Genomic DNA, 20,230 nt, shown 5'->3' with positions numbered 1-20,230 from the left:
TATGACCATTTTCTTAATTGTTTTGGGTTTGTTTTTGTAGGTCCTTTTCTTCTCTTGTGTTTCCCACTTAGAGAAGTTCCTTTAGCATTTGTTGTAGAGCTGGTTTGGTGGTGCTGAATTCTCTTAGCTTTTGCTTGTCTGTAAAGCTTTTGATTTCTCCATCAAATCTGAATGAGATCCTTGCCGGGTAGAGTAATCTTGGTTGTAGGTTCTTCCCTTTCATCACTTTAAGTATATCATGCCACTCCCTTCTGGCTTGCAGAGTTTCTGCTGAGAAATCAGCTGTTAACCTTATGGGAGTTCCCTTGTATGTTATTTGTCGTTTTTCCCTTGCTGCTTTCAAAAATTTTTCTTTGTCTTTAATTTTTGCCACTTTGATTACTATGTGTCTCGGCGTGTTTCTCCTTGGGTTTATCCTGTATGGGACTCTCTGCGCTTCCTGGACTTGAGTGGCTATTTCCTTTCCCATGTTAGGGAAGTTTTCGACTATAATCTCTTCAAATATTTTCTCTGGTCCTTTCTCTCTCTCTTCTCCTTCTGGGACCCCTATAATGCGAATGTTGTTGCGTTTAATGTTGTCCCAGAGGTCTCTTAGGCTGTCTTCATTTCTTTTCATTCTTTTTTCTTTAGTCTGTTCTGCAGCAGTGAATTCCACCATTCTGTCTTCCAGGTCACTTATCCGTTCTTCTGCCTCTGTTATTCTGCTATTGATTCCTTCTAGTGTAGTTTTCATTTCAGTTATTGTATTGTTCATCTCTGTTTGTTTGTTCTTTAATTCTTCTAGGTCTTTGTTAATCATTTCTTGCATCTTCTCAATCTTTGCCTCCATTCTTATTCCAAGGTCCTGGATCATCTTCACTATCATTATTCTGAATTCTTTCTCTGGTAGGTTGCCTATCTCCACTTCATTTAGTTGTTTTTCTGCGGTTTTTTCTTGTTCCTTCATCTGGTACATAGCCCTCTGCCTTTTCATCTTGTCTATCTTTCTGTAACTGTGGTTTTTGGTCCACAGGCTGCAGGATTGTAGTTCTTCTTGCTTCTGTTGTCTGCCCTCTGGTGGTTGAGGCTATCTAAGAGGCTTGATGGGAGGCTCTGGTGGTGGGTAGAGCTGACTGTTGCTGTGGCGGTCAGAGCTCAGTAAAACCTTAATCCACTTGACTGTTGATGGGTGGGGCTGGGTTCCCTCCCTGTTGGTTGTTTTGCCTGAGGCAACCCAACACTGGAGCCTACCCGTGCTCTTTGGTGGGGTTAATGGCAGACTCTGGGAGGGCTCACGCCAAGGAGAACTTCCCAGAACCTCGGCTGCCAGTGTCCTTATCCCCACAGTGAAACAGAGCCACCACTCGCCTCTGCAGGAGACCCCCCAACACCAGCAGGTAGGTCTGGTTCAGTTTCCCCCAGGGTCACTGCTCCTTCCCCTGGGTCCCGATGCACACATTCTGTCATCATTTTTGATTTCCAAAAAAAATCATTGCCAAGACCAGTGGCAAGAAGCTTTTTACCTATGTTTTTTTTTCTAGTAGTTTTACAATTTCAGGTCTTATATGTCTTTAATCAATTTTGAGTTGATTTTTTAATATGGTGTGAGATAAGGTTCAATTTCATCCTTCTGTGTATATATATCCAATTTTCCCAGTACCATTTATTGAAGAGACTATCCTTTCCCCATGTGTATTCTTGGCACCCTTGTTGAAGATCAGTTGACCATAAATGTGTGGATTTATTTCTCTGCTCTCCATTCTATTCCATTGGTCTATGTGTCTGTTTTTATGCTAGTAATCATATTATTTTTATTATGGTAGCTTTGTAAATGTTTTGAAATTAGTAAGTGGCATGCCTCCAGCTTTGCTCTTCCTGCTCAAGATTGCTTTGGTTAGTTGGAGCCTTTTGCGGTTGCATATGAATTTTAGGATTTTTTAAAAATGTCTTTAAGAATGCCATTGGGATTTTGAAAGCGATTACACTGAATCTGTAGATCACTTTCGGTAGTATGGACATTTTAACAATATTAATTCTTCCAGTCCATGAATATGGGATGTCTTTCCATTTATCTCTTTCTTCTTTAATTTCCTTCATCAATGTTTTTTAATTTTCAGTGTACAAGTCTTTCACCTCTTTGGTTAAGTTTATTCAAAAGTATTTTATTCTTTTTGATGTTATTGTGAGATAGTTTTCTTAATTTCCTTTTCAGATACTTTGTTGTTAGTGTATAGAAACACCACACTTTGTTTATTGATTTTGTATCCTACAATTTTACTGAACTTGTTTATTAGTTCTAACAGTTCTTTTGTCATGTCTTTAGGTTTTTCTACATATATGATCATGTCATCTGCAGAGATAATTTTATTTCTTTCTTTCCAATTGGGATGCTTTTTATTTATTTTCCTTGTCTAATTGTTCTGGCTAGAACTTCTAATACTATGTTGGATAGAAATAGTGAGAGTGGACATCCTGGCCTTATATTTAGTTTTAGAGAAAAATCTTTCAGTTTTTCCTCATGGATTCTCATATTAGCTGTGGGCTTTTTATATATAGCCTTAATTGTGTTGAGGTAAGTTTTTCTACACGTATCTATTTGAGAGTTTTTATCATGAACGGATGGTGAATTTTGCCAAAATTTTATCTTTCATTCTGTTAATGTGATATAAACCATTGATTGATTTGTGTATGTTTAACAATCCTTGCATCCCAGAAATAAATCCCACGTGTTCATGGTGTATAATCCTTTTAATGTGCTGTTGAATTTGGTTTGCTCATATTTTATGGAGGATTTTTGCATCTATGTTAAGAACGTTGGCCTGTAGTTTTCTTTTCTTGTGGTGTCTTTGTCTGGCTTTGGTATCAGAGTGATGCTGGCCTCATAAAATGAATTTGGAAATGTTTCCCCTTATCTTTTTGGAAGAGTTTAAGAAGGATTGATATCTTCTTTGAATGTTTGATAGAGTTCATCCATGAAGGTCCTGGGCTTTTCTCTGTTGGAAGGTTTTTGATTACTGATTCTGTCTCTTTATTAGTTATTGGTCTGTTTAAGTTTTCTATTTCTTCTTGATTCAGTCTTGGAAGTTTGTACGTTTCTAGGAACTTTTCGAGTTCTTCTAGGCTATCCAATTTGGTGCTATATAATTGTTCATAATAGTTCATAAGGGTCTTTTTCTCCTGAGGCATCAGTTGTAATATCTCCTTTTCATTTCTGATTTTATTTATTTGAGTCTTCTCTCTTTTTTCCTTCATTCTATAGCTAAGGGTTTGTGAACTCTTAGTTTTGTTTATTTTTTTCTATTTGTTTTCTATTCTCTATTTTATTTATTTCTGCTGTAATATTTATTATTTCTTTCATTCTGCTAAGTTTGGCCTAGTTTGTTTTTCTTTTTCTAGTTCCTTGAGATGTTCCTTTTTTGATGTATGCATTTATTTGCTATAACCTTGTCTCTTCAATACACAGCATGACATGTGCTTTTTATTCTCTCTCTTCTCCTGTAAGCACAGGCCTCTATTTACTTATGAAAACTGCAAGTCTAATTTAAAAAAAGGTTCTTTGAAAATGAAATCAATATGCTTCTTTTTTTGTTAAGATAGACCACTGAAAGTTCTAAGTTTTCATACTTTTACTTCTCAAGTTAAGTAAGGCACCAATTTAAGTTCACATAAATAAAGTAGGCCCTCAATAAGTATTTGCTAAATACTTTTCTTTGCATTTAGTATTTGCTAAATTAGTATACCCAGTTCTGCCACTGCTATTTAGAGGAAAGTTAAGATGAGAGCCCATGTTTTTCAAATCAGATGATTATAGTTAGAAATAGTCTTGCCACATTTAGAGAGGAAAGTAATTTGTAGTGGAGGATACACTCTCAAAGGCTCTAAGTTCCAGTGTAGTTTATCAAGTTTATGAACAAACTTTTATTTAGTTCTCTCTGTATAGAAAGAGCTAGCAAGTGCTAAGATTATAAGTCAGTTTGAAACAATAGCAAGAGGGCTTCTCTGGTGGCACAGTGGTTGAGAATCCACCTGCCAATGCAGGGGACACGGGTTTGAGCCCTGGTCCAGGGAGATCCCACATGCAGTGGAGCAACTAAGCCCATGAGCGACAACTACTGACCCCGCGTGCCACAACTACTGAAGCCTGCCTACCTAGAGCCCATGCTCCACAACGAGAGAAGCCACTGCAATGAGAAGCCCGCACACCGCAAGGAAGAGTGCCCCCCACTCGCCGCAACTAGAGAAAGCCCGCGCGCAGCAACGAAGACCCAACGATGAAGACCCAATGCAGCCAAAAATAAATAAATAAATTTTTAAAAAGTAGCTAGAGCCATTAAATGCTTATATCCTAGTCCAGAAAGAAGGAATGAATAAAACTGAATTATTCAGCACAGCCTTTAATGCTTATTCTCACGCTACTCTGCCCTCCCATTCCTGCTTACTCTTTTAGCACACGAGACCATGTTGTCACTGGATGGAAACACTTATGCTCTCCTGTTGCCTTTCTTTCCTCGTGCTAACTTGGCCCATTTGGCCAACGTTGGTGCCTTTTAGAGCGATAGGAAGCTGAGGAGGAGGTTTTGAAAAGAAGCTGATGAGTTGAGGGATGGACGTGTTGCGTTTGAGGTGCTAATGGAAAATGCACATAAAGGTATTGAGTGACAGTTGGAGAAGAGTATTTAACAATTTGGTAATCACATGTGGACTAAGGGAGAGGAAATGTTTTAAGCCTAGGTTACTGGAAGAAAGATGACAGAAAGTAGGAATTCAGTGATAGAGCGGATTTTGAGAGAAAGGTGATGAGATCAGTTTTAGATTTGTTGCGTTTCAGATGATGATGAGACGTTAAAATTGACATCGTTTATGTGATCTTCAGAATGAAGGTGAAGAAGAGATTGCAGAACTGCTCCAGATTGAAGGAGATTGGAGAGACATGGCAGTCAGGTGCAACACAGGATACTGGAATGGTGCTTTTGCTATAAAGGGCATGATTGGGACAATTGGCAAGATTTGATTGGGGTCTTTGGACAAAGGGTATAAAAGAATTCTTTGGACTACTCTTGTAATTTTCTGTAAATTCAAAATTGCTTTAAACTAAAAAGCAGAAAATAAACAAATATGTAACCTCATTTTTGGGGGACCAAAATTGGACACTGTCAATATATCCTAAGATATATGTAAGATGTATAAGATATACGTATCTTAAGATACATGTAAGTATTCACAAACTGGAACCCAGTAATTCCACTCTGAGTCTCTCTCCTGAAGGAATAATACTATGCATTATTTGAGACAGCATTATTCTTAATTACAATACTAGAAACTATCAAACATCCAAAGAAATGATAAAATAAACGCTGGCCTGTCCACTTGATAAATACGCCTCAGCTGTATTCTAGTTTGATATATGACTAGACAGCAATGTGCAAATGTCTTTGAGTTAATATTAAATGAAAAAGTAGAATGTAATCTGAGATATTAACTATGATTATTATTTTAAAATGTAGATATGAAGTACAGGAAAATAATATGGAGCTTTCAAAATGATGGAATTTTTGGTGATTCTTCCCTTTCTAATTGATCAATTTCTCATAATGCGTTTGTATTGCTTTTATGATTTTAAAGATACTTTAAATCAGAAGGTCAAGAAGTAGTTAGAAGCACACAAACTCAGGACTGATGATTTATTTTAAGGATTATTTGCCAGAGTTTTAACCCCAGTGGCCAAAGTGTTTGAGAAAGAGAGTATAGAGAACGGAGATCAGAGTGGGCCAAGAGGGAGCCATAGAGTGTTCCTGCATTTGGAGGAGAGGGAGGTGGTGTGTAGAGTTGATAGAGGATTGACTAGAGAAGAATGCACTGAAAAGTGTGTTTGTGCTGGTGGGGCTGAGAGACAGTGGAGCTTCAGAGTATCACCCCCTGAAAGAGGCCAAGGAGAAAAGAGGCTGAATGCAGATTTGGCTCTTTGCTCACTGAGCATTTCCCACCAAGCAGCCTTCAGAAAAGACAAACTGGCTTTTATAACTCCACACAAACACATGTGATTTTTTAAAGTTAATTCTTATGGTTTGCATTGTGATATTTTAACATGGGAAATGAAGTTTAGAAACTGCAACAAAAGGGATTTGAGGCATGATAGAATACTTGTAAGCCTGTCCCAATGACTTTGGAGGAGACGTTGCTCTCCTGTGTCAGAGAAGGTTCTGGACTGCCTTTTCAGAGCATTTTATCATCAGAAAATGGTTCACTTCATAAGGTTTATAACCTTCCATAAAACTGCAGAACATTTTACTCTTTTTTCATTAAGCCACCTTTGGAATCATTTTGGTCCCTTTATAGTCTCTTATTTAATCTGTTTTTTCATGGACTAGAGGGAGAAAAAATTCTATCAGTGGTCAAAATAGTAATTAGGTAGTATAAGTCACAGCCTAATGGCTTGAAGGCACATGTACTTACTAGTTATCTCCCCCATCTGCCTTCATCGGTGAATTCTTTTAACTCCCAAACACATCTTTACCTTCTTCTTAAACAATGGAAAAAAGGAATTACCAAAATGTACATTTTCCCAATTACAAGAGTTACTAATGTTTGTACTTTTTGTCTATTAAAGCATAATTCCCATGTTGCGAAAGCTCTTTTACCAAACTCTAAGGAGAGCATGAATTAATAAAACATCAAGAGATTTTATTTCCTATATTGAAAAATCTTACATTTGCATAAAATCAACAACCGAATCTTTCAGAAATAAATTTAATCATAAGGAGAGGACCATTAAGAAAAAAAAAACACTGCAAAATAAATCTTAAAACCACATTCAGGTTTAAAAAGAGGAAAATATCATTTCTACTTATTCCTGAAGGATTTTTTTTTTAATCTTTTAATTAATGACAGCCCTCAGGGCACTGAGCAATTGTTAATTAAAACAAGGAGGAAAGGGAGAGGAAGTAGGCAAGAATGCTGAGATGAACACGTTTCCTTTTCTCTGCAGGGGGATAACATTAGTAAGCCAACATTAATAAATATGAATATTTTTGAGAGAAAGTATATAAAAATGTAAAAAAAAAATCTTAAACTCAGCTTGGCACATACTAGCAGGTGCATAAATTAATTGGGGCTCCTCAAGAATTATAAACCCCAGGGTGTCACCTTTTGTCTAATTGAGTGGTGGTAGTGATCTCCCACCCATGACAGGATGGAGTACTGCCTTTTCGGTACAAGCTGACTCCTGTCAGGGGCTAGTGCCTGATCAAAGGTCTTCTAAGGGATTTCATTCACTTTCATTCTAGCAATGGGCAGGCAAGCACGTGTGCAACCACTGTCATTATGAAACATTTCCTAAATGCTTAGAGTTAGGAGATAGACTCACAGCCCGTTCAATTCATTGCCCTTTCTCTTTTCCACCATTAAATTTTTACTTCGAAAAAAATAATGATCAGATCTTTTGGTTCACCCCCCATGCTTACCTAATTTGGCAGGTTATTAGTGATAACAGTTCCCAGTCCTTCCCTACCACTTTCCCCTGCACCCCACATGAAAAAGCCTTTTATCTTTCTCCTGCGCTCAGAAATCTACTTAACAAGCTGAGCTTTAGAAGCCAAGAACAAAAAGAAATGTAAGGAAATCTGTTTCTCACTTTATTTGGAAGGTGACAGAACCCATAGGCTATATGTTGAGCATGAATAAAGTCGTTCTTTGAAATTAGGAAAATCTGGGATCGTTTTCCCCAATTTTCTCTATGACCTTAGTTTTACATAATCTTATAGGCTTTTTATCATAGTTGTTTTTTCAAAAACAGAACTCATTCCCTTAGGGTTTGGTGGGGTTTTGGAGGGGGGTGTGGGGATAGGGTTTTTAAAAAATTTTTTCCCGTTTCCTGTGTGCATGCATCCATTTGATGTTCTGCAAGCTAGGATGTCAGGGTCAGCTCATGGGGGTCAGTGTCGTTTACAAAATTCCTCAGATGCCAGCTAAGATCAGTAGCTAGGAGACAACTTTGAATTTCATTTGCTGTTTGTAGTCAGAATACATTCTTCACCACAGATAAGACCTTGCCTCCGTGGTGCTCTATCTCTAAGAGAACAAATTCTAGGTAATCAGAAAACTATATTTCGTACAAAATACCAAATCTCTGCTTATTTTAGCAATACCTAGTCAAGCATAGGTACCAGGGCAAAAAAAAAAAAAAATTGTTTTCTCTTTTCATTGCGTTAATCGTTTCCATTGGAAAACTCCTGATTTTTCTCAGATGCCCTAAAAAGCTTTGTCCATTGCTTGTGCTAATATAATAGCTAAAGGAGGCACAGAGGAAAAATATCTACAACCATCTATACCATGTAGTTTTTTGTTGTTGTTGTTCTCTTCACTTGTTCATGGTATCTACTAATGTTTCATTGGGGGCACTGATTCATATATTATTTAAAAGGAAAAGGAAAACTCTTAACTCCGTTTTTCAAAGTGGACCTAAATAAGAATTGCCAGGAGCAAATCTTTTCTTCATTCCCCTCCCCAACTTCACAAATCTGAGGATGGGGCCCACGAATCTATATTTTTAATAAGTGATCGTCACGCACATTCAGGTATAAGAGCCACTGACAGGCCAAATGCTTTTATACGGTAACATGATTTTTAATCATATATATGTAATATATATTATATAATAGGTTTTATTGATATTTTCTTTATATATAAAACAAGTGTGTTATTAAATATATGTAGTTATGATATGTAATTGCAAATATATATGAAACTCTATTCAAACTCCTATCTGTCAGTAGTAGCGGGTACATCAGACTCAGAAATAATAACTCAGAGTCAAGGTCCTGAAGTTTGGGCCCTGGCTGGAGGGCAGACAGCAGGGTCAGATTACAATGCCAAGATGGGATCTGTGGAGGAGGAAGAAGAAAAGGTGGAGGAGGAGAAAGAGTAGGAGAAGGAGAAGGAAGGAAGAGAGAAAAACCAAGATACCAGGTCTGGGAAAAGACTTCAGGTGGGTCAAACTCAGGGACCTTCCAGCCAGGCCCAAACCACTAACCACATGCCAGGTTCCAAATTTTGACTTACCTTCCCCTAATGGGATTTTTAAACCAGGGGCTGGTATTAGAGGTGACCTATTTACAGTTAATCTCAAACCTACTCTCCAACCACAGGGAAAGTGAAACCAGCATCCCTAGGAAACAAGGATGGTGGACTGTTCTAATTCAGACTACACTTTACTAAAGTTCTGAAACTCAAGAATTGGTTTTTGCCTCCATGTGACCCACAAAGAGATGTCAGTCTCTGAATCCACCCACATTCATTTGAGAACTCATTGAATAGAACTTTGAAGTAAATTTTCATGAGTACCCAATGGGGATTAGGGGTGGAATGAGGGTGGAATTATTTTTAACTCTAGTTTTGTTTCACATGAGATAGATGGTACCTAAATTTTCCAGAAAGCTTTAAAGAAGCTTTGATCTCTCAAAGGTTTCCTCAGCCCACTTCAGTCTCATTGGTTTTCTCACAAAGTTGCCTCTGGGATAATGCATTTGATATCAACAAGTAGGAACACAAACTTCCAGATGCTTTTGCAGGCTCATACACTAGCTCTCTTTAGACTTTTGCTAATGAGAACTTGCTCAAGAAGGAAATTAGTGAGCTGTTTCCAAATTGCCTGCCTTCTAAGATTTGTGTAACTGTGACAAATGTATTGATGCAACTTGGAGAAGGGTTTTAATCTTTTTTTTTTTAAATGTTCATTTATAAATATAGGAGCCTGTACTTTTCATAAAAGTATATCCAGAGACCTTTTCAATATATTGATGGCTTAAACTAACAATACAAATAATGTTTAAATACACTTATCAGTAGCAGCCCCACACTTCACACCTTTATGTTTGTACAAATTAGACTTAATTGTTAAACCTGTGGAGATGTCATGGTATTGGGGAATTCGGAGTTTGTTTCCTTGTATCATTCAGGAATGATGTATTTTACATTTTTAAATAGGTAAATACATGAAGAGAATGTTATGCTCTGAAAGGGCAGACACTGTTACTTATCACTCTTGCTGTGATAGCTCTCTCATGCCCTTCCTAGTGTTGCAGAATGGGGCACGAGAGGATGGTCGTGTCCCACGTCTCGGGCAAGTCCCTAGGATGGACCGCTAAGTGAGGGTCCTTGGCTTCGTGCAGGAAGGAATTCAAGAGTGAGCCATAGTAAGCGGAAGCAGGTTTATTTAGAGAGATACACATTCCATAGACAGAATGCAATCCATCGGGGCAGGGGTGGTTAGTTTTTATGGCCTGGGTAATTTCATACACTAACAAGTGGGAGGAATATTCTAACTATCTTGGAGAAGGGGCAGAGATTTCCAGGAATTGGACCACTGCCCAGTTTTTGGCCTTGTATGGTCACCCTCAGAACTGTCATGGCACCCGTGGGTGTGTCATTTAGCATATGCTAATGTATTACAATAAGTGCATAATGAGGCTAAAGGTGGCTAGAAGTCGAATCTTCTGCCATCTTGGGCCTAGTTGGTTCTAACCAGTTTTTGTCGTATCCTCAACAGCTGTGTCATTCTTTTAATGGCTGTGCCCTGCCCCCGTCCCTCCTGTCTCACTAGCGGAGCTTCCCGAGTTACTTCCTACGGTTATAGTCTCTGCTTCCTCACCTTTCCTTCCCTCCACAGCTTGCTTCCATTCTTCTAGTTCACAGCTTTCCAGAGACCTCCTAATGACCAAATCCAGGGGCACCTGTTTCCACTTTTCTTTCTTGTCCTCAACTGTTTCACTTGCACCTCTGGATCACTCTCCTTCGGACGCACCCATCTGGCCGCCATTCTCCTCAGCTTGGGGCACTCCTTTCCATCGTCACTAATTTCTCTTCCCATGTTGACTTGTCTAGGAAATATTCACTGTGTTTTCCTTTATTTTCACGCTCACAATACTTCCCAGATGTGTGGGTATTTTCCCACACTAACAATTCTATGACACCAGCTGGGTGACCTACAATTCAACTCAATTCTGACACTAATCAGAGTTAGCAGAGACCTCACTGGTTAAGGGCTCGGTCCCTCAAGACTGCCCCCACTTCAGATGCTAGTTTCAAGTAGTGTGTCTCAAGGTTACCCACAACTTCTGTATGACTTGGCTACAAAGACGAGGTTCCCATGACCCTCCCTCCTCAGGTTTGATAATTTGCTAGAGTGATTCACAGAACCCAGGAAAACAGTTTACTTACCATTGCCGATTCATTACAAAGCATATTTTAAAAGATGGAAATGAACAAGCACAGGAACTTCCATCCTGATAGAGTTGGGGTGCATCACGCTCCTGGTGTCTGGATGTGTTCACCAACGAGGAAGCCCTCCAAACTAGTAATTCAGGGGTGTTTAGGGAGGCCTCATCATGTAGACATGATCAATCATTAACTCAATCTCCAGCCCCTCTCCCCTCCCCAGAGGATGGAGGTAGGGCTGAAAGTTCCAAGCTTCTAATCATGCTTGGTCTTCCTGGTGACCAGCCCCAATCCAGGAGCCTGCCAAGAGTCACCTCTTAGAACAAAAGATGCTATCTTTTCCCATCACCCAGGAAATTCCAAGGGACTCAAGTTCTCTGTGTCACAGCCAGGGTCAAGGGCCGAATATTAGCAGGAACAGGGGCCAAAGACCAATATGTATATATATTTTATTAGTTCACAACCCTTTAAACGCTGTTATGCTTTCATGGGCCTCATGCCCATCTTCTCTCTGCCCCAAATCCCCCATATTCCACATTTTCAGATATTTAATATCACTACAGTGTACCATTTATACTCCGCCACTTTTTTCTTCTCTTCACTGTGCATGATTATTTACTAGTTATTAATTAGGGGGAGCAATTTGCAAATTATTTAAAAGCAAAAATTAAAAGAAAAACACTTTGCGGTATTTTTCAAAGTGGACCTATATGAAAATTGCTGGGGGACTCCTTAAAAATGCATTTTTGGTCCTCCCCCACTTTACCAGTCTGGAGGGGAGGCCCAGCGATCTATATTTTTAACAAGGATCCCAGGGATTCCCTGCACATTCGAGTACGAGAACTACTTGTAGGTGAAAATTTTTTATAAAGTAAGATTTTTAGGGAACCAGAAATTGAGGGGATGTCTCCTCATTTCCCCTCACCCTGCCCCACATCCAATAGGTTCCTAAGTAGTGTTGATTCTGTATGCTCTCTCCTGTACCCTTCTCCTCTGTTCCATCCCCTCTTTTGCTCTTTTGGGGCCATAATTCTTTACATGTGGTACTTGTGTCTCCAACCTACCATCCACAGTGTCTGTGTGTCCTTGGTTAACACCAAAATCTGATTGTGTTTCACCAACTTAAATTATTCACTGACTCTATAATGTTTATAGACTGAAATTCAAAGTCTTTAACGTGGCTTACAAAGGCGAGCCCCCAAACTCTCATTCGTCCCCATATATCCCGCTTGACACGCTCCATTCATAGCCACACAGAACAGCTTTCATTCTGTGAAGCCACACTCTCTCCTGGTGTACCTTTGGCCATGTCTGCACACTCACACCCCCCGGGCCACCCCCTTGCCCCCCACCTCACCACTGCCCTTTTCCACTTAGGGAATCCTGTTCAGCTCTTGGCATCCAGGTTTCCTTCTCTTTGACATGTGACTCCCCTAGGCTGACCCAGATTTCTCTATGCACCCATGCATCCTGTACAGCCATCAATCCGAGCTCTTTTCACACCATATTGCAGCTGTGTGCTTGTCTCTCTGCGTGGCCATTTCTCATCCAGGGGCTAAGGGAGCGAAGAGACCTCAAGGACCTGGGCCAGGTGGGTGCCGAGAGCCAGGAGCGAGTCAGAAGCAGCATTAGTCCCAGAAGTGAGTGCTCATTGAAAGAAGGAAGAAAAATTTGGGCCAGGAAAGATTTTTTTAATTTAATGAATTTAATTTTTTAAATTTTATTCATTGTGCCCACACAAGACCAAACATAGGCTTAAAGTAAAGCAGGATGTGTTTCAGTTGGACATAAGGAAGGGTGGCTTTACTGCGAAGTTGATGAAAGACTGAAATAGAATAGTAAGAAAAGTTATGGAGCTGGAGTCTCTTCTAGGCTATCTTTAAAATGAGAACCGGTAGAAGTTACCTGTTTGTGAGCCATGAGCTTGGGAAGATTTAATTTACATTCTCTGATCTTTCCATACCTCTTGAACAGTGTTGAATTTCATTGTTAAATGTATGCATACTTCTGACAATTTCTTCAGGATAATTTTCTAGAAGTGGAATTAATAGATTAAAAGATATAAGCATTTTGAATGTCCTTAATGTATATTGCTAAATCAATATTCAGAAAACTCGTATCAATATTCCCTCTTCTGAAAAGTGAGAATGGTACGAATGTCGTTTTATTTTTTGTTTCTTGGTTAGCTTTTCAAATATTTATGTTTATTAGCTATTTGTATTTCTTGGTTTATAAATTGACTGGTTATTTGGAGATTTTTTTGGTCATTGTTCTTGCCCATTCCTCTCCTGAGATCTTAGCGTTTTTCTTATTTATTCGAACGAGTTCTGTGTCAGTAAAGCATATTAACCCTTTATTTTTTCATCTCTGGCATTTTCCCCTTATTTGATATTTGACATTTAATCATATTAATGTTGTTTTGATATATGAGAATGTGCCCCAATTACAAATTCACTCAATACAGTGCTTCAGTGTGCAGATAAGTATAATGTGTTTATCTGTGACTTTGCTTGTCTTCCCTACAAACTCTCACCCATTGGATAGGTAGGTAGAAATTAACATTTAGGGCTTTTTAAAATTTTTGAATTGTGTCTGAGCTAATTGTTTAGCCCTTTTAGGCAGTTTTTGGTTTGTTGAGATAACTGGGTAGGCTCTCTTATTGCTGATCCCCTTCCCCAGCTCTGATCCAAGATGGAGTTGAGTATACTGGTCACCTGTTTGTGGGGGACTGAAGAGCAGTTTGGATCCACGTGGTACCACCTACTCTCTGTCTCCCTCTCTCTCCTCAGCCCAGCCCAGCGGTGCTGCCTGGCTGGCTGGGCTTTCCTAGGCTGGTTGTCGTAGTGCACTCTGCCACATTCTTCTGGGCACAGGGAATCCACCCCTAGCCTCTGCTGACGGGTCTCTCACCCTCACCCCGGTGCCAGACTTGTAGGCTCTCAATTCAGGTCCAAGACCTTGGATGGGGCAGGTCCCAGACACACCACATGGGAACCGAGAAGTAACCAGAAAAGCTCCGCTTCCAGTCCTCCCTGGGCCTAACCAAACGCGCCAGACGTTTCCCCCCGTGTGGCTGCCACTGGGTTGGTAAAGTGCAGCCCGAGAGGCGGTCTCTTTCTAAAGGACTAAATGGAGCTGGAGACAGAGATCCTTCCTCCCTCCACGTCCCGCAGATCATAGGGTCTCAGCCAGGACACACACTTCGGACCGGTTCTTTTCTTCTACCTTCTCGCTTCCCTCTTCCTTGCACAATCCCTCTGGCTTTTTATTTCTAACTTCCCTTGTGCCAAACGTTTTTCCAGCACAGAGCAGCAAGCCTCCTGGCCTCAGCCTCAGGGGCAGAAGTGGTGTCTTTTCCTTACTCTGGGAGAACTGTAAGATCTGATCAGCCATGCCCACCCCTTGAGATGTAAAATTATGGCTAAAGAGATGGAGGCATTTAGCAATCCTCACTCTCCAGACTTTCCAGCCTGGCTTGAGAGAGCACAATCTCTTCCTCCCCTGCTCTGGGCAAGTCAGTCTGGTGGCTCCACCCTGGAAGGGCCAGGCTGCAGATGGGACATGAGTTAGGGGGGAATTAGAATGCATCTGTTTGATCTTGGCAAAATATTGTCCTGGTTACATAAATTTTCAGTTTTTGTGTTGTCGTGTCTCACATTGCTTTTACTCTTGGAAAGTTCTTTTTCATTAAAATACCAGGTAAATATTCATCTGTAGTTTCTTTTAGTTTTTAAAGATTCGTTTCCTTTTTTAAAGTCTTTAGTCCATATAAGATGTATTTGAGTAAATACTGTGAATTTTTAAACTCCAAGTAGTTTTATTTTTTAACAGTCAGTGTTCTCACAAACCTTGATATATTCTCTTCCTTGCTTTCACAAGCTGCAGTTTTCTAATATTTCAATTGTTCTTCTTCCGCTCTGCTCCTGAATGTGGACATTCTCTAAGTCTCTATCCTTTTCCCTTTTCTTCTCAACCCTCATTCCCACGAAATCACATATATACTTTCAACGTCAGCTCTCTCCAATATGTAGGCACTGAAAGATGTTCAAAAGGCTGCAGGCTGTGTTTCAAACTCTCTGTCGGACTTTTTCACTAGGATCTTGCCCCAGCCTTCGAACTTCGTGCATCCTACCCTTATGCTCCCAAACCCCAACCTGCCCCTGCCCCTCCCGCATCCACCTTCCTTGTGTCTGTCAACGGGTCACCAGCCCCACTCCTCAGACTCCAGAACTCCCACTGACACCGACACTTCCCAGCCGTCCTGCATCCCTCCCTGCCACCCTCCAGTCAGTTTTCAAGCACTCAAGGTCCTTCCTATGTGGCATTTGAACTGTTAGATTCTTTTGTCCCTTGAAATCTTACATGCTCTTTGGAGCTTGTTTGAAAGATAGTCCCTTTCTGGAACCTTCACTCTGTGCTCCCTCCAGATCAGATCAATCTCTGATTTAACTAAGTTCTCACAGCACGTAGTACTTTTCTGATAGTACTCATCTCACTTGACCTTGTCTTATAGATATTCACATAGGTCAATTTCCTTTATATTTTAAGGGTCTGGGGTGTAGGATTTCTATGCTACCAAATAATGATATAAAAAAAGGAGTGATACTTTCTGAATAAAGTTTATATTTAAAATTAGGAAACCTGCATAATGAGGATTGGATTAATTCATCGTACAGAATTCATAAAACTAGAAATAATTTAGGTTAAGTTTGTGATCGGCCTTTCGACCATGACATGCACTCTCTCCACCACTCCCTCCGCGCCCTCTCTTCCCTTTTCCATGCACAAACTGAAGGACAGAAGCCACATCATATTTTGTCTAATCTGCAGTTCCAGGAGAGTACCTTAAATGTTACAGATCCGGAACACAAATTCGTTAAAAGAATTAATGAACAATTGAATGGATGGATGGATGGATGGACGGATGGATGGATGGATGGATGGATGAAAGCAATGGTCCTCTAAAACGAGTACGAAATTTACTGATACAGGACCATGAAATACACATTTGTATGTGTTCTCCTCTCTCTGAAGAGCCTTCCTTCTGATTTTCGGTGAGGTGGTGTGCTCACCCCTGGCCTGCCCCCCAGCAGGTCAAGGTTATGAGCAAGGAGACTGTCAGCCTAGTCCCCCTTCTTCCCAAGTCCAGCTCCATGCATGTAACCAAATTTAGGGTGAATCTCATGCTGCTTATCCTAGGCTCCAAAATATTACTTGTAAGAAATGACTAGAGCCATAAAATAACAGGGAGTAGGGGAGCTCACTGGAGGTGTGGATAACAAAACATAAGACAGCTTTCATCTATAAAGGGCGAAATAATTCTACATAATCAAAATTATGTGACCCAAAACCTCCCCCACTGTGTGTCAGAATGGCCCGTGGGTCGGCCTGTGCTTCATTTTGACTGCCATGGGCATGTAAATTTCCAGTCAACCTCGATATTAACTCTGTGTCACCCAGCTAGGCAGAAATTTGGTCTAAGGAATGTTAGCGTACATGCAGACACACCCTGTTTAGTTAAGGGAACCAGCCCTCCACAAGCGACTTGTAGACGTTGCTAATCAGAAAGGCCTCAGAACAAAGGTAAGTGGGATAAATTCCTATTTACTGAATTAATATTACTGGCTCCCTGGGTGCTTCTTCTCCTTGGAAGCACTTCTAGCAGTCTGATTTGGGATTTTTATCTGGCACTGTTCTGAGACTGGGGCTTTGAGACCTATATTAATTTTAGATCCTAGTCTGTAGAGATTAGTCAATGCTCTGAACACTAATGTACTGGTGAAATAGTTTTCCAGAGCAAAAGTGCTTGCTTATCTGATCTGTCCTCTTCGGTATGAATTCCACCTTAACATTCCATGTTAAGGACGAGTATGATTAATTCATTACCCAAGATTACAGCAGTATGCTAAAAGCTACCTGGAGGCATTTCTTTTGGTGTGAAATATTAAAGATTCAACATTTACATCAGTGCACCTAATTCATATTCCTGAGCCTGTGGGCTGAGATAGGAACTTGGAAATATTCAGTCATTTTCTACATTGGTTTGTTAAAATGTTTCAGAGGATTACTGCTTTAACTACCTCTTTGATAAGAACAAGGAGAACTCTTTTCAGGAAGGCTAAAATGCGAAAACAAAAAGTCATAGTGTCTTTTATTTCTAAAAAAGTGTTATAGATCAGGTTTTGACAATAGTGGTCCACGAAGTACCTGAACAATAATACTAATAAAAACTTATCTGACAAACAGAAAGGCTAATACTGTATGGTCACTCATAAATAGAAGCTAAAATATAGAAGCCCATAGGGAGTAAATGTGAGAATACTCTATATTGTTGGCCATTTCCAGAGCAGGAAACAGAAGTTTGGTTAATGCAACTGAATTTCCAAATTTCTCTGAAGTGGCTTTAGAAATGTATTTTAATGCTTAGATTTGAGCCAGAATGTGACTGAAATTCACTACCACTTCAAGTAAAATAACAATATAAAGTAATGATGCCATACTATGAAGAATTAACTTAGAGAAATGTCTATTTAGGTCTTCTGCCCATTTTTCTGTTGGGTTGTATGAACTGTTTATATATTTTGGAAATTAAGCTCTTGTTAGTCACATTGTTTGCAAACATTTTCCCAGACATACAGATGGCCAACAGGCACATGATAACATGCTCAACATTGCTAATTATTAGAGAAATGCAAATCAAAACTACAATGAGGTATCACCTCACACCAGTCAGAATGATCATCATCAAAAAGTCTACAAATAATAAATGCTGGAGAAGGTGTGGAGAAAAGGGTACCTTCCTACACTGTTGGTAGGAATGTAAATTGCTGCAGCCACTGTGGAAAACAGTATGCATGTTCCTCAAAAAACGGAAAATAGAACTGCCATATGATCCAGCAATCCCACTTCTGGGTATATATCCAGAAAAGATGAAAACGCTAATTCAAAAAGATACACGCACCCCAATGTTCATTGCAGCACTATTTACAATAGCCAAGACATGGAAGCAACCAAAGTGTCCATCAACAGATGAATGGATAAAGAAGTAGATAAAGAAGAGATATATATATACATACATATATATATATATATATATATATATATATATATATATATATATATATATAATAGAATATTACTCAGCCATAAAGAAGAATGAAATAATGCCATTTGCAGCAACATGGGTGGGCCTAGAGATGATCATACTAAGTGAGGTAAGTCAGGCAGAGAAAGACAAATATCATATGATATCACTCATATGTGGAATATAAAAAATAGTACAAATGAACTTATTTACAAAACAGAAACAGACTCACAGACATAGAAAACAAACTTATGGTTACCAAAGAGGAAGGCATAGGGGATAAACTGGGAGTATGGGATTAACAGATGCACACTACCATATATAAAATAGGTAAACAACACGGATTTACTGTATAGCAAAGGGAACTATATTCAGTATCTTATAATAAGCTATAATGGAAAAGAATTTTTAAGAAAAATATAGATATATACGTATATATGTGTAACCAAATCAGTTTGCTGAACACCTGAAACTAACACAATATTGTAAATCAACTATACTTCAGTTTTAAAAGAAAAGAATTAACTTAGAAGCTGGAAAAAGTACACAGCTTCCAGCTCCTGCCCCTTTGTCCTGTGTCTGGTAGAGAAGACCAGGATGGTTGAGCTGACTTTCAACAGTGTAAACGTGGCCAATGGTCTCACTCTCACCTTTGGGTAGGTAGGGAGGGATGTAATCAGGCATATAGTTAGATGGTGTTTCCTTTTCTCTTTTTAAATCATAAAATACACATTTAGAAGAATGTATAAAATATATTTGTCAAATGTTAAGGAAAATTTGAAAGCAAATACCTGTGTGACTGCTACCCGTTCAAGAACTAGATTCATGCCAACCCCACCTATGTGCACCTCCTCAGTCCCCCGAAGTGGTCTTCATTAGAAATACTTTCTAGAAGCTTCAAAGGAATGATGACTTAATTCCCCTCTTTTAAACCATGCTCCCACTACAAGTCCTTGCTGAGCTAGAGATAGTATCTAAAAGGGGCAGCACTGAGTAAAAATAAAACCATGTATTCTTCCCTGAATGGCAACAATTCAAAGATTTCCTGAAAATTAATCCTTTTAGGAATAGTCTTTGGGAGCAAATCATTGTGAGACCACAGGGAAACCTGTGTAAGGTATATACATAAGGAGTATATTAGAGGAATTCAGACAGAGCTAATGTTTACCAATTCAAATTCCCAGGCAATTACTGAGCACCAACTGAATGCAAGACAGCATACTAGGTGCTCTAGAATATGTGAGTAGTGGCTATTAAAATAACCACTACTGGCAAATAAGTTTCTGTGGACAAATACATTAAAAAGTCTTTTTCTCAAAGAGAAACTTTCATTTCTAAAAGAGGTATGTTGCATAAAATGATTTCCCAAGTTTTTTGACTGAAGATGACTTTTTTTGGAGGACGAATCAAAAAGACATGTTTTATAGACACACTTAGATAAATTCTGTCCAAGGATATCAATATAGATTATCAATCAAGTGTTTATAGATCCCCAAACCCAATTTGAAGTAGGCTAGGACATTAGAAATCAGAAAAAGATTTTTCTGAAGTCTGAAGATCTGAGTCATCAAGAGTAATCTGCAGTATGATTGGGGCATTGCTGCCCCATTAGAACTGGTGGCCTCTTCCTTAATTCAGTGCCATTGGCAGCATACTTGGGTAGAAAGAGCATTGGCCTGGTAACCTGACATCAAGGTAACCTTGCACAGGTAATCAGCCTTTTAGGTCACCAGTTTTCTCATAGGTAAAATAAAGGGTTCAGATGGGATTATTCTAAATTACCTAAATCAATGTCCTTGATTGCAGCTCAATATCAGAAAAACAAACAACCCAATCCAAAAATGGGCAGAAGACCTAAATAAACATTTCTCCAAAGAAGATATACAGATTGCCAACAAACACTTGAAAGGATGCTCCACATCACTAATCATTAGAGAAATGCAAATCAGAACTACA

At 39.3% G+C, this 20,230-nt stretch overlaps 1 long non-coding RNA gene across 1 annotated transcript in view; it reads right to left on the bottom strand.

Moving 5' to 3' along the window:
• The window catches only part of LOC309666999, a 36,499-nt gene extending 18,240 nt beyond the window's left edge, over positions 1-18,259 (bottom strand). Inside the window, exon 1 of the long non-coding RNA XR_014267462.1 lies at positions 1,437-18,259. This is a non-coding gene — a long non-coding RNA (uncharacterized lncRNA). The remainder of the gene's footprint in view (positions 1-1,436) is intronic.
• Between the last annotated feature and the right edge of the window lie 1,971 nt (positions 18,260-20,230).

This window comes from Balaenoptera physalus, assembly GCF_965194825.1.
Source record: "Balaenoptera physalus genome assembly, chromosome: 9".
In the NCBI taxonomy this organism is placed as follows: Eukaryota; Metazoa; Chordata; class Mammalia; order Artiodactyla; family Balaenopteridae; genus Balaenoptera; species Balaenoptera physalus.
Note: the sequence above shows the minus strand (reverse complement) of the source record. Positions and strands in the feature narration are given on the sequence as shown.